At 46.6% G+C, this 14,131-nt stretch overlaps 1 long non-coding RNA gene across 12 annotated transcripts; it reads right to left on the bottom strand.

Annotated features, from left to right (window-relative positions):
• Positions 1-8,265: 8,265 nt before the first annotated feature.
• Positions 8,266-14,067, bottom strand: LOC112643065 (uncharacterized). Of its 12 annotated transcripts, none has more exons than XR_007409072.1 (5): positions 13,633-13,700; positions 13,090-13,164; positions 12,419-12,550; positions 11,986-12,126; positions 8,266-11,851 (listed from the first exon to the last, which is right to left on the bottom strand). It is a non-coding gene; the product is annotated as an uncharacterized LOC112643065 (long non-coding RNA). The 12 variants fall into 12 exon arrangements; XR_007409069.1 differs by lacking the exon at positions 13,633-13,700 and adding an exon at positions 13,401-13,494; XR_003125572.3 differs by lacking the exons at positions 13,090-13,164; positions 13,633-13,700 and adding an exon at positions 13,949-14,067.
• Positions 14,068-14,131: the final 64 nt, after the last annotated feature.

Raw genomic sequence — 14,131 nt, 5'->3', positions numbered from 1 at the left:
GTGAATGGGTGACGGGCACTGAGAGGGGCACTTGATGGGATGAGCACTGGGTGTTATTCTGTATGTTGGCAGATTGAACACCAATAAAAATAAATTTATTAAAAAAAAAAGATTTTTTCTTTTGTGAACAGAGATGACACCAAGGGGCCATGTTTTCTTGGAGGTAATGGGTTGGGGATGATCCTTCATACTCTCCCTTCTCTTGGTGTCTGGTGTTGCCCTAGATCGAAAACCACAAGCACCAAGTACAACCCCTTAGCCTCTTCAGATTTCCAGATTTCCAGATTTCTTCCTACCTCTGGCCAGGCTCCTGTGGTATGGCCCAAGCCAACCTTTCCAGTCCCTTCTGCCATGATTTCTCTGCAAGCATGCAGGACACAGATGCACCATGTGACTATCATCTTCTCTTATTCTGTGCTTTCCCACCTCTAAGACTTTTCTAGAGCCACCAACTCTCCCAGGAAGGCCCTTCTTCCACATTCACAAGCTTCACCCCTGCCATTTTGCATAGCCCTCCTCAGTGGCTTCTCTTACTTCTGGAAATTGCTTCTGGAACCAATTTCTCCCTTTTGTGAACCTTCGTAGCCTTCTCTCTGTATATTTTGCATATGCTTATCACTTGTCACATTGTAATATGATTATTTATATTTGAGTCTTATTTCAATCTTTAGCGCCGGGGCAAGATCTATACCCGATTCACCGTTTTCCACCGAGCCGAGCTTTTCATGGTAAGGATGTTAGATTTAGAAAAACTATATATTTAAATAGGACATCTAGTTAAATTTAAATTTCAAATCAAGTATACTTTGTAAGTATAATATTTGAATATGTAAAATATTACGTGGAACATACTCATATTTTTAAAAAGTCCTCTTTTCTTCTCTGAAATTCATATTTATGTAGGTATCCTGCAATTTTACCTGGCAATCTTTCTACTAGATACTCCCCACATCGTTTTTAAATGAATGGATTTCATCCAAGTGCTCGGAGTCTGACTGTGGTATCCTTAGCATTTATTGAACTAACCTCAAGTACTCATAAATTATGGACAGCTTTGGAAAGGATCACGATGGTAATTTAGCTCGACCTTCTAGTTTTAGGATTATTTTTAAAAATGGGATCTCTCCGAGACTTGCTCCAAATCACGCAAGTAGCTGCTGTTCTAGTGTACACGTCACGGAAACCGGAAAATTTAAAAATATAAAATAGATTACCAAAGCTTCAGAGAGCTGGAAGGATGGAGAGAACTTGAACCTCATTTCTGTATGTGCTCAGGGGCTCATTTGGTGGCTTCCCTTTGCAACTGTTTTGGCCCCTGTTTTACTGATCTTCATGTCTCTCTACACATTCACACGTTATTTCAAATTGTCAAGTCTTAAGAATCAGGGACCATCCTGCGTATTTGGTCACTGGCCCAAACTTGCCTACTAAATGGAATACAGTTATAAAAAAGACCCCTAATAGCCCTGGGATGGACCTCAGTAAAGTGATGGAGGCCCCAGTTTTGGCTCCCCGCCTCCCACTCTGGCAGCATCTCCTCCCTGTCTCATCCCTGCCCACCAGGCTTCTATCCTTGATGGGCCTCCGCCTCCCTGCTGAGCCTCCCTGCTCACCTCTAACTGCCAGATGGAAAAACAACCTGACAAGCTAATCTGAGCACCCTGTTAAATGCTGACATGGATTTAGTGGGCCGAATACGCTCCTCCTCCAAGAACCAGCTCAAATGTCATACTTTGTGTGAAGACTATTGATTTCCCCTGGAGATTAACTGCTTCCTCCTGGGGATTATCACCACATTTCTATCAACCCTCTGCCATCCTTCTTCTCTGGTTGAGGTATAATTAGCTGTTCATAAACGCATGTGTGCCCGCACACACACGTATGCACACATATACACACACAATGACCTCTTCAAGGACAGGGACAATACCTTCTTTGCACTTGTACTGCCTACAGCTAACACAATGTCCATCTAATAATAGGCAGTCAATATATATTTGTTAAATAAATATTTTGATAGATTTATTGAAACGGGATTCCTCGGTCTATAGCAGCCAGAGGAGTGACTCTAATGATTTGAGGCTCCAACACTAAAAACGGCCATAAAAGACTTATTTTTGTCTCATGTTCTAACAAGCTGTCTTCATTTACATCTAGCGGTCAGGCCTGGAGATTCCTTCTAAGAATAGGATCATTACTGGTTCAGGAGTGTTTACGCCGCTGAGCAATATAAATCTTAAACTGTTTTGTTTCTAAGTATTGCCTCCAACTACGTTATTTTGAATCTCTCTCTTTTGTTTCTTTAATGGGATCTTGGGCAGATTCCATAACGTTCCGGCCACTTTGAATCATTCAAACAAAGATTTGCCAGTTCAAAACAGGAGGGGAGAAGGTGAAGCTCTACCCCTATTCCTCTCCCTTCTTTCTTGGACCCATTTTCTTTGAAGTTAAAGGAAAGGAGAAGGGACAAGAGAATCAGAGTTCGTCTTATAAAACCATCCCCATCCTGGACCAAGGTATCTGGCATTTCTGGAATCCCCCTGGCTTGGAAGGGCTCTGTCCTTTGCTGGTGGCTCCTGTTGCTGGGGTGATCTCTACAAGGAAGGAGCGCTTGGTCTCTTGGAGAGGTTTTCTACTGTCCTCAGCCCTACCACTATGTTTTTTTGGGTGAGGGCTCCCTCCCTTGGTCCTGTGGCTGTCAGAGCTGCTCTAGAGATCCTGCCCCCGACCCAACCCCTGCATCCTTTCATTTGGAGCCTCAGTTATCATATCGTGGGTTCTCTTCCCAAGTATTCACTTTGATGTCCTTGAGTCCTGCAGGAACAGTCTACCCCGATGTACTTTCTGTATTCATAATATCTAGAAATAGGCACTTTCCACCATGCTTTTCGTCTGGATTCCTTGACAAGTTTTCCTAAGGATTCTCACCCCGCAACACTATACTGTTTTCCAGGGGGAGCTCTATGGTGGGCTGTGGGTTCTACAGATCAAGGAGAAGACAGGCTGTCCCACTGGCATCTCCATCTCTACCCAGGATTCTCTTGCAGCATACCCCCCCTCCCCACCGACCATCCTCTTAGGCAGCTTTTTTTAAGTAGGGTCACTGGTCCCCAGCTGGTCAGCTCTGAGGGATGCTCTGAAGCTGTGTTACCAAAGCAGCACCCCCCGATGCTGGTCTAGGACCACCTGCAGAACTGATGTGGGCTCTGTAACATGGCTCATGGAAAGCTGGCCACACAACTAAAAGCAAACTTTTCCACTGTTAGCAAACCAGCATGTCATCAGCAGTTTGGAGCTTGGGTACAACTTTTAAAGTTGTTTCTAAACCGATACTTGGTTATGCTTCCTTCAATGTTATCTCCATGTGGTCACCAAGTGCTGAGTTTAGAATTCACAGTCACTGGCAGTCGTGGGAAAATTAAGACAAACCTCCATGTTCTGTTGCATAAAACCTGATTTTGCTCCACAGAAGAGATGCAAAGTGTCACCAGTTCAATTAATTTTCTGTTTGTTTGTTCTGAAGTTATCCAGACAGGGCTTTTTAAGAGCGCGGTTTCTAAGAAAAATAAAATGAATCACATGTTTTGAACACGTTGCACTCAAAGGGCATTAGCAGCATAAAAATAACAAGAAATTAGAACTCAATTTTAAAAAGTATTAACTGTATTCTGCTTGGAGGGGAGCTGGCAGATTTGTCCTGGATGGAGCCCTCAGGCTATTTATAGAGGCTACGCAGGAAAGCTTTGGGTTCCTGATGTTGTGTGCTATATTTTATGGGTTAAATTGTGTTCTCCAAAAGAGGGATTTTGAAGTCCACAACCACAAGACTTCAGAATGTGACCTTATTTGGAAATGGGGTCTTTAGGGGCATCAACAAGTTCAATGAGGTCCTTAAAGTGGCCCTTATTCCTATATTACTGGTGTCCCTAAAAAAAACAGGAAATTTGGACACAGAGGCACATGCAAAAAAAAAAAAAAAAAAAAGTCATGTGAAGATAAAGGCAGACATCGGGGTGGTATATCTACAAGCCAAGGAAAACCCAAGACTGCCAGCAAACCCACCAGGAGCTGGGCAGAGGCACAGACCAGACTCTTCTTTATAGCCTCAGAAGGAACCAACCTGGCCAGTACCTTGATCTTGGGCTTCTGATCTCCAGATAGGGTGAGACAACATATTTCTGTTGTTGAAGCCACCCTGTTTGTGGTACTAGCTACGGCAGCATAACGCCTTTTTTCTTAATCTCTTAATTTCTAAACTCATATACCCAGAGCACTCAACCTCCCATTTGGGAGCAACACCTATAGGAGTCAAGGCTAAAACAGGGCAGAGCTACTGGATTCTGTGGCCAGACTGCCTGTGGTGTGGTCTTCCCACCCTCACCTCCCCGGTCCCTGCTACCTCTCTTTACCTCATCCCCTTCCTGAGCCAAAGAGATGTCCTCATCCTGGAAAAATTAATTCTAGTATATCCTTTCTTCCTTTCCCTGAAATGAAATTGTTTTCTCCAACATAAAATCTAGAATTCTACACTGGCAAAGTGGTAAATGGTTGGGGAACTTACTAAAGTCTTCACAATATTATTTGTGAAATAAAAATGAGAATTGTTGTCTTTTTTTTTTTTTGAGCAAAAAGTACCTATCTAGAAAAAGCCTCTATTTCACGAAGAAGGAAACTGAAATAATAAACAAAATATATAGTCTCTGTCCTCTTCTCCATATCTTCTCCACCGCATCCTCTGCCCCACCCTGTTCCTGGCACAGAACTTCTAAAGCCCTTGTAATATCTTAAGTGATAAGAACCCTAGGGGCATCTTTTGTTCTAATATTTGGGTTTTGACCCTAGTTCCTGACACAGGACTCCTGAACTCCTTGGAATTTCTTGGGTGACAGGAGTATGTTTTGTTCTAATGAGGTGATTCTGTGTGGGCTCTGGACGGCTTTAGGATGGCTCTGGTCATCAAAAAACAAACAAACAAAACAAAACAAAACAAAACAAAAAACCAAACCCAGGCTGTGATTAGAAGCTTAGAACTTTTCAGGCCCTCCCCCATTCTCAAGGCAGGGAGAGGGGATGGAGATGGAGTTAATGACCAATCATGCCTATGGGATGAAGCCTAATTCTAATACGACGGGGTTCAGAGAGCTTCTGACTGGTGAACACATTTATATTTCAGGAGGTGGCACCCCTGAACTCAGGACCCTCCCAGACCTCACACTGTGTGTCTCCTCATCTGACTGTTCATCTGTGTCTCTTCTCATATCGTTTATTATATAATAAACTGGTAAATATATTTTCCTAAATTCTTTGAGCCATTTTAGCAAACTATTGAACCTGACCAAGGGGTCATGGAAACTCCAACATATAGCTGTAGGTCAGAAGCACAGATGTCAACCTTAGACTGGTGATTGGTATCTGGAGTTGCGCAGTCTTGTGCACGGAGTTCCTAACTTGTGGGATCTGATGCTAACCCCTGGTAGAGGGTATCAGAACTGACCTGAATTGTAGGACACCCAGCTGGCTTTGGAGAATTGGTCAGTGTGGGGAAAAAACCCACCCATTTGGTGACGGGAAGTGCAATAGACTGTTGAGAGGAGAAACAGTCTTTCCTTGTGACTCTCATGAACTTCCTTGAAATAACTGGAAACATTATAGGATATTAAAATACCAACATTGGAAATACCCAGGGTATGAAAATTGCATTAGGAAAAAAAGTCACATTGGACAAATATTTTTAACAATGTTCAATTAGTTTGGGCTGTAAATCCATAAGGTGCTCTATATTAACTATGTTAAAACAAGATGTTGGTGTGAAAGGTTGGGGAGAGGCTACTAGACAGCTTTGAGTATAACACACCATGTGGGGGTGCCTGGGTGCCTCAGTGGTTGAGCGTCTGTCTTTAGCTCAGGGCGTGATCCTGGATTCCCAGGATCGAGTCCCACATCGGGCTGCTGCCTGCTTCTCCCTCTGCCTGTGCCTCTGCCTCTCATTCTGTGTCTCTCATGAATAAAGACATTTTTTTTAAATCTTAAAAAAAAAAAAAATAACACATCATGTGTTTGCTCCCCTGGATCTGGTTTAGAAGTGATCAAAAATCAGCAAAGGACATGTATTTTATGGTTTCAAACTAAAAATTCCATGCAAGTCCAGAACAAAAATAATGTTTAAGCTGTTGCAAATGCATAGCTCAGATCCCAAATCTACTCACAAAGATGTAAACAGCTGAGGAATGAAGTAGATCAATAGGTCTGGAATGATTAAAAGGTAACCAAAGTAGACAGCGGCTACTTTGACTTCACTGCTGTTTTTCTTCTTAAGCCTGGACTCTAAACATGTATTTTAGGGCTAATAAACTTAGAATATAATTTTTTCCACCTAGAACATTGTGTTTGATGTTTATCACTCTATTTCTGTTGACTTTCAAAGGGCATAAGGTTAACGTTAATGCAACCACGCCACCCAGTGAACGTGCCGTGCACACAAAAATGTTACCAGAACTTACTGCTTTCTTTAGATATTAGTGCATTTTCAGTAGATCTATAGCCCTGAACCTTTACGTAAAATTATACACTAAAATAGTAATTCAAAAATCTATAAAGGCACCATACATTTTTACCCTTTCATTCATAATTAACCATCGTTAAAATGTGCAAAGGATATTCCAACTTGTGATAAGGGGTTTTGCACACAGATGTAACCTGTAATACTGCCGAGCGATAGCTGTTAGATGGCACCTTGTTTTCTCTTATGAAATGTCAGGCAGGCATAAAACTATGACTCTCCTTTTGCACAAGCTTTTCAAAGCTTTTGTCTGATGCCCTTCATGTACAACGTGTGTTCATAATTTCACCTCCCCTTGCTATTCATGGTTAGCCATCATTTTTAAGAAATGAATGAATATTATTAATAATATTAAGTGTGTGGAATAATGGCATCAAGGATACAACCAATAAATTTGTGAGTCAGTCAATGTGATGTGGTCAGAAATGCTGTCATGATTTCAGGCAGCATTACTCTCCTGCCTTATACCGATCAGACCAGAGTCCCAGTGCTGTTCTCAGTTTAAGGCTCAAAGAGTTGAATGGAACACTTTTTTTGGTCATCCTATTTTTCTTGAGAAATAGAAGCACGTGGAGGGGGAAGCATAAAGAACCAAAGTATATGCCAGGAAAATCTTTCACTTTGACCCCCTGCTTTCCTCCTCAGAGGCTACTACTATTACTAATTTCTGTTAGATGGACCATGTTTGAAAAGGAGTAGTTCATCACAACAACAAACATTAACTGCGTGCACAGTTTGTGCCAGGCACAGAGTTAGGTGCTCGGGAATCAAGTCATTAAGAACCAGCCCTGTGTAGTAGTTGCGACAGACATAAAACAGGTCATTTCAATATAACATAAACTTTAATTTTTTTAAGTATGCAAAGAACCCACTGATCTCTTCCAAGTGCCGTGTATCTGGACATTTTCATGTGTATCTCCCGCAGGCATCTTGAGGTTGACGGGTCTGAAACTCACCCATCGCTCACCACCCAAAATGAGTTTCCCTCTATAAATCAGAGAATGACACCCCATTTATCTGGGCACTTGAGTCAGAAAACTCTCATGAAACAGACATTCGTCAAGCATCTACATCTAAGGACGTGTGCCCGGCTATGAATAGATGAAAGCAAACACGGTAGTTCCTATTTTCACTAAAAACAGAAATCTCACAGAGGAAGACATAGACATGGCCAACACGCACATGAGAAAATGCTCTGCATCACTTGCCATCAGGGAAATACAAATCAAAACCACAATGATATACCACTTCATACCAGTGAGGATGGGGAAAATTAACAAGGCAGGAAACCCTAAATGTTGGAGAGGATGCGGAGAAAAGGGAACCCTCTTACACTGTTGGTGGCAATGTGAACTGGTGCAGCCCCTCTGGAAAACTGTGTGGAGGTTCCTCAAAGAGTTAAAAATAGACCTGCCCTACGACCCAGCAATTGCACTGCTGGGGATTTACCCCAAAGATACAGATGCAATGAAACGCCGGGACACCTGCACCCCGATGTTTATAGCAGCAATGGCCACGATAGCCAAACTGTGGAAGGAGCCTCGGTGTCCATCGAAAGATGAATGGATGAAGAAGATGTGGTCTATGTATACAATGGAATATTCCTCAGCCATTAGAAAGGATGAATACCCACCATGTGCTTTGATGTGGATGGAACTGGAGGGTATTATGCTGAGTGAAGTAAGTCAATCAGAGAAGGACAAACATCTTATGGTCTCTTTTATTTGGGGAATATAAATAATAGTGAAAGGGAATAGAAGGGAAGGGAGAAGAGATGGGTAGGAAATACCAGAAAAGGAGACAGAACATGAAGACTCCTAACTCTGGGAAACGAACTAGGGCTGGTGGAAGGGGAGGAGGGCAGGGGGTGGGGGTGAGTGGGTGATAGGCACTGAGGGGGACACTTGACGGGATGAGCATTGGGTGTTATTCTGTATGTTGGCAAATTGAACACCAATAAAAAATAAATTTATAATTAAAAAAAAAACCTGTTTATGAGACTCTATCCTTACTTTCTCTTACTTCTGCCGTCCTAGTTCATCAAGTTCCATCACTTCTACATCCTAAATTCCTCAGGGATCTATTTCCATTACATTGTCAATACCCCAGAGCAGGACACCATCTTCCTTTCTCTGTATTACAATGTTGTCCCAATTGGTTTCCCTCCCTCTTGAACTGGTTTCCTTGCCACTCTTGAATTCTATTTTTCTCACGGTAGCCAGAACCATCATCTAAAATATAAACCTTATCATGTCAAAACCCCTCAAGCTTTCTATTACCTTTAGGAAGAACTCCTTAACAGGACTAGAATATTCTTCATGATCTGGTCCCTGTTTACCTCCTCAGCCCCCTGTCTAGAATCTGTGTTCTTAGACTGTGCTCTACTCTCATGTGTGGGTCTTCCCACGAGTTGTTACCTCTATCTGAGCACTTCTCCTCCTCCCCTTTTAACCCGGCCAATTCCTAGATATTCTCAAGTATGGAGCCAATTGGGTTGAACTGCATTTTCTAAAAAAAAAAAAAAAATATTTTTATGACCTGCCTCCCTTCCCCATGAGAATATAAGATGTCAGGTCAATTGTTAGATTGGTTTATACATTTGTTCACTATTATGTTTCTAGTATCTAGTTCAGTGTCTGGCACAAAATTAGAGGCTCAATAAAGTTTTTTGAATGAAAAGATGATCGCCAAGAAAGCCAGGAGGAAAGTCAACTCATTCAGATTATGGAATAGGTAAAAACTTCTTGACTCTCTGAAAAACCAGGATAAGTAAGAGTCAGGCAAAGAAATCAGGATAGCCCAAATAGTCAATAAAAATAAGATCTCAAACTGCCTCATGAACGGGGAGTGGGTGTGATGGGAGATAAGTTTGGAAGCATAAACAGTGACAAGACCATGGAGGTCCTCCTAGCACGCCAGGCTATGGAGTTAGACTTTATCTTGGAGGTGATAAGAAAGATGGATTGAAGAAATCTAAGCAGACAAGTGAAACTTTTGGGTTTACATTTGGGACTGATCCCTCTGGCTGCTACTTACAAGATGAATTTGGGCGTGTGGGCAGCGGTGGTAAGGCTAGGGACAGCACTGAGATAGTGGAAGTGAAAGGGACAAATTAAAGTTGGAATGGCTCATGAGCCCTCCCAAGTGGATCCATCTAGAAGGCCAGGAAATCATTGTAGGAGTCACCAAAGGGACATGACCACTGGTTGACCTGTGAGCTGGACACCGGCAACTGGAGGCTCATCATGCCCTCCCCTGTCCTTGAAATGTGTGTCCAGCTTACCTCCCCTGGGTCCAGAGGCTGCTCCAAGGACACAGCCTTGAGATAGTGATGTGCTGCTGAGACCCATCTGGATTGCATACGTGACTGGACCCCATTCAGGATTCTGCGTAAACTTTCGAGGTTTGGCAGGCAGAACAAGCCTTGTACGTAAGTTCCTTTGCTTCGTCAACCTGCTACCTACCCCTCTGGAGTGGCCTCTTTCTTCCACCTCTCCCTGCCCTCCAACTATGGGCCTGGTTTCCGATTACACCCAGGAAGGTTCAAGGAGACTGTGAACCAATAGAAATAAAAGTCTGAACCTCAAAGAAGTCTGGAACAGCAGTTTTAGGCTCCATGAGCAAATAGATTAAAACAATGAGTGGGTGATACTCCCAAGGAGAAAATACAGATAAAATAATAATAAAATAATAATAATAATAATAATAATAATAATAATAATAAAATGTTGGAACCTACACTGTTTAAAGGGCAGGGAGAGAAAGAGCCAGCTAAGAAGTATGAAGTAGGCAGAAAAAAAAGAAGCAACGCAAAGGGAGTTAGGTTTCAAGGAGGATCTGATCAGTGGTACCAAATGCAGCTGAGGGGTCTAGAAGGAGAAGTACTGATCCACAGCGTAGTGGGGGTATATTCCATCTCCTGGGATAAGTAAGAGGGAGGTACATGGGGCAGGGAGGGAAATGGGGAGGCAGGACATTAAGATGCATGTTGTAGGATGGCTTGCATTTTCTGGTAACTGGAAACAAGGCTGCTGGAAATATGTGTGGCCCGTAGGGAATCTTTGTTGCAGTGAATGGGTGACTGATGGCAGGTAGGGAGGAGAATCCATCTTAGTATTTTCACCTATTTCTATTACCCCAGATCAAGTGAATCAACTTTTCGGCCTTACTGATCTGCAAAAAACAAAGCAGAAACAATCCAGAATCTAGCATTTTATGTTTTTAGTTTCAGAGGTAGAGTTTGGTGGCTCATCAGTTGCATGGAACACCCAGGGCTCATTCCATCACGTGCCCTCCATCATGCCCATCACCCAGTTACCCCCATCCCCAACCCACCTTCCCTCCAGTGATCCTGTTTGTTTTCTACAATTAGAGTCTTCTGTGGTTGTTTCCCTTGCTGATTTCCTCTTATTTTTCCTTCCCTTCACTTTAAAAAGACATTTGCTTATTTTAACCCAAAGCATGAGCTGCCACAGCGCACCACGTGCATTAAAGGTAAAGTTCCAACTGCAGGCTTGTCTCCCTGAGCATCCCCATCATGCCACTCAAAGGTCTGTCATCCTTCTCTAAAGTACAATCTAGAAAGGGAACATGAAATTAAAATGAGCAGGAACCGACATAAACACTGCAGATGCATGTGTCTGAAAAACACCTTTCAGACTACATTGGGCACCTTCTAACAAAGACAGGAGTTGAGGCTGGGAAGGGGTGGTTTGTAAGAAAGCACTGAACACCGTAAGACCGGAAACTGATGAACGACCAATTAAAGGATTGTCAAGAATCTGGTGAGCTGACACTGGAGACCATACGCCCTTGTGTAGTGCTTCCTCCAGGGCACCGAGCTGGGGATTTATGGGATGCATTCAGGGTTACAGTTCTGACAGGCTCCTGGGTCAGAGGCATCGGACGCAGGGAGTGTGGATGCTGATAAACCCTGCAGTCTAGGCTGGGAAGGGAGGCAATGGCCTGAGGACTAATGGGGAAAATGAAAGAGAAGGGCAGGTATTCAGCATGTGAGGGTACACAGGTGCAGGAAGACACGACGCCACAGCCATGAAGGATCCTAGGTTCAATTTTCTGCTGTAGTTAGTGTCTTTATGCATGATTAAAACTCCAGAAAGTCTAGGTTGAGAGGCCCTTGGATGGCTCAATGGCTGAGCATCAGCCTTTGGCTCAGGTTGTGATCCCGGGGTCCTGGGGTCGAGCCCCACATCGCGCAGGGAACCTGCTTCTCCCTCGGCCTGTGTCTCTGCCTCTCTCTCTCTCTGTGGGTCTCTCATGAATAAATAAAATCTAAAAAAAAAAAAAAAAAACTCGCACTTAGATAATTTCAATAAATACCCATTAGCTTTTTTTTTTTTTTTTTCATACTTTTAAGTCTAACACAACTATCAAGTTGCCTTATTCCCCCAGTTCAACCATTATACCGCGGAGCTGTCTTGTTCTTCTCCACGTTGGGTCCATTCAGTTCTCGGGCCACATACAGGTCACGCTTTCCTTGTCTTGGACGCTCAACAGTTCAGACATTTGTTGGGCACTGGTGCGGAGGAAGTCACCAAGAGGTTTTACTAGGGACCAAAAATAAGTAATAAGAATCAAAAGAACGGCTGGTGCTGCCTGCTCAAGGCTGCCAGGTGCCGGCGGGAACAAGCTCGTGCACTCTTCAGGACGGCCTCTCCCCCTGGAAGAGCTGGAAGGCAGGTCAGGGGGTCACACAGCTTGGGGGGTCCACATGGGCAGGAGGCGGGAGACTGAGCCCAGCTGCTGAGCCCAGAGCTGTGCCTTCCACCCTCAGGTATCCCCCTCCAGGCCCTAAGGACAAGTGCTCCAGTGGAGGAGAAGCCTGTGCAAGTAGTTCACCTGGCTTAAGCACCAACGAAAGGTCTTTTTTTCCCTCTCTCTCCTTTCTTCACTTGACTCTCTGACATCTTTTACGATTCTATTTTCCTGACCTACTTTTGAGTTTTACCAGGTTCTGACTTTGAGCTTTGCCTAAGTACATGGAATCAGGGAACAAAGAAAAAAAAAAAAAAAGCGGGTTCGGACTTGTATATCCATAGGCACAGAAAAGCACCAGAATCTGTCGATTCCAACACAGCCTTTCTAGCATCACGTCCTCCCCGTGTTCCGCGCAGTCCGGCTCCGGCTCCCCCGCTGCCAGGCGCAGGCCCGCGGGGGCTCCAGGGCCCCAAACCTGCAGACCTCATGGCTCCGCCCCGGCTCCAGCGCGCTCAGGTCTTGCGCTGCAAGAGACCGACTTGCGCTCATGTACGGAGAGCCCAGCGGGGTCGGGAGCACCTGCAGGGACCTGCTACCTGGGGGGGGCGGGGGGGCACGGAGTAAGAGCCCAGAGCTGGAGGAGCAGCGGGGTAGAGAGCACCTGCAGGCCCAGCTCCGGGGGGGGGGGGGTCACGGAGGAAGAGCCCAGAGCTGGAGGAGCAGCGGGGTCGGGAGAACCTGCAGGCCCAGCTCCGGGGGGGGGGTCACGGAGGAAGAGCCCAGAGCTGGAGGAGCAGCGGGGTCGGGAGCACCTGCGGGCCCAGCTCCGGGGGGGGGGGTCACGGAGGAAGAGCCCAGAGCTGGAGGAGCAGCGGGGTCGGGAGCACCTGCAGGTCCAGCTCCGGGGGGGGGGGGGTCACGGAGTAAGAGCCCCGCGCTGGAGGAGCAGCGGGGTCAGGAGCACCTGCGGGCCCAGCTCCGGGGGGGGTGGGGGGGTCACGGAGGAAGAGCCCAGAGCTGGAGGAGCAGCGGGGTCAGGAGCACCTGCAGGCCCAGCTCGGGGGGGGTGGGGGGGTCACGGAGGAAGAGCCCAGAGCTGGAGGAGCAACGGGGTCGGGAGCACCTGCGGGCCCAGCTCCGGGGGGGGGGGGGTCACGGAGGAAGAGCCCAGAGCTGGAGGAGCAGCGGGGTCAGGAGCACCTGCGGGCCCAGCTCCGGGGGGGGTGGGGGGGTCACGGAGGAAGAGCCCAGAGCTGGAGGAGCAGCGGGGTCAGGAGCACCTGCAGGCCCAGCTCCGGGGGGGGGGGTCACGGAGGAAGAGCCCAGAGCTGGAGGAGCAGCGGGGTCAGGAGCACCTGCGGGCCCAGCTCCGGGGGGGGGAGGGGGTCACGGAGGAAGAGCCCAGAGCTGGAGGAGCAGCGGGGTCAGGAGCACCTGCGGGCCCAGCTCCGGGGGGGGGGGTCACGGAGGAAGAGCCCAGAGCTGGAGGAGCAGCGGGGTCAGGAGCACCTGCGGGCCCAGCTCCGGGGGGGGGGGAGGGGGTCACGGAGGAAGAGCCCAGAGCTGGAGGAGCAGCGGGGTCAGGAGCACCTGCGGGCCCAGCTCCGGGGGGGGGGGAGGGGGTCACGGAGGAAGAGCCCAGAGCTGGAGGAGCAGCGGGGTCGGGAGCACCTGCGGGCCAGCTCCGGGGCGGGGGGTCACGGAGGAAGAGCCCCGCGCTGGAGGAGCAGCGGGGTCAGGAGCATCTGCCGGTCCGGCTCCTGGGGGAGGGGGGGGTGTTACGGAGGAAGAGCCCAGAGCTTCCGGCGGACCTCAGCGCCCCCTCGTCCCCCGGAATCCAGTTCCGCCCGGACG

This window comes from Canis lupus, chromosome 38 (assembly GCF_003254725.2).
Source record: "Canis lupus dingo isolate Sandy chromosome 38, ASM325472v2, whole genome shotgun sequence".
Classification (NCBI taxonomy): Eukaryota; Metazoa; Chordata; class Mammalia; order Carnivora; family Canidae; genus Canis; species Canis lupus.
The sequence above is the reverse complement of the archived record's forward strand: the minus strand, read 5'-3'. Positions and strand labels throughout refer to the sequence as shown.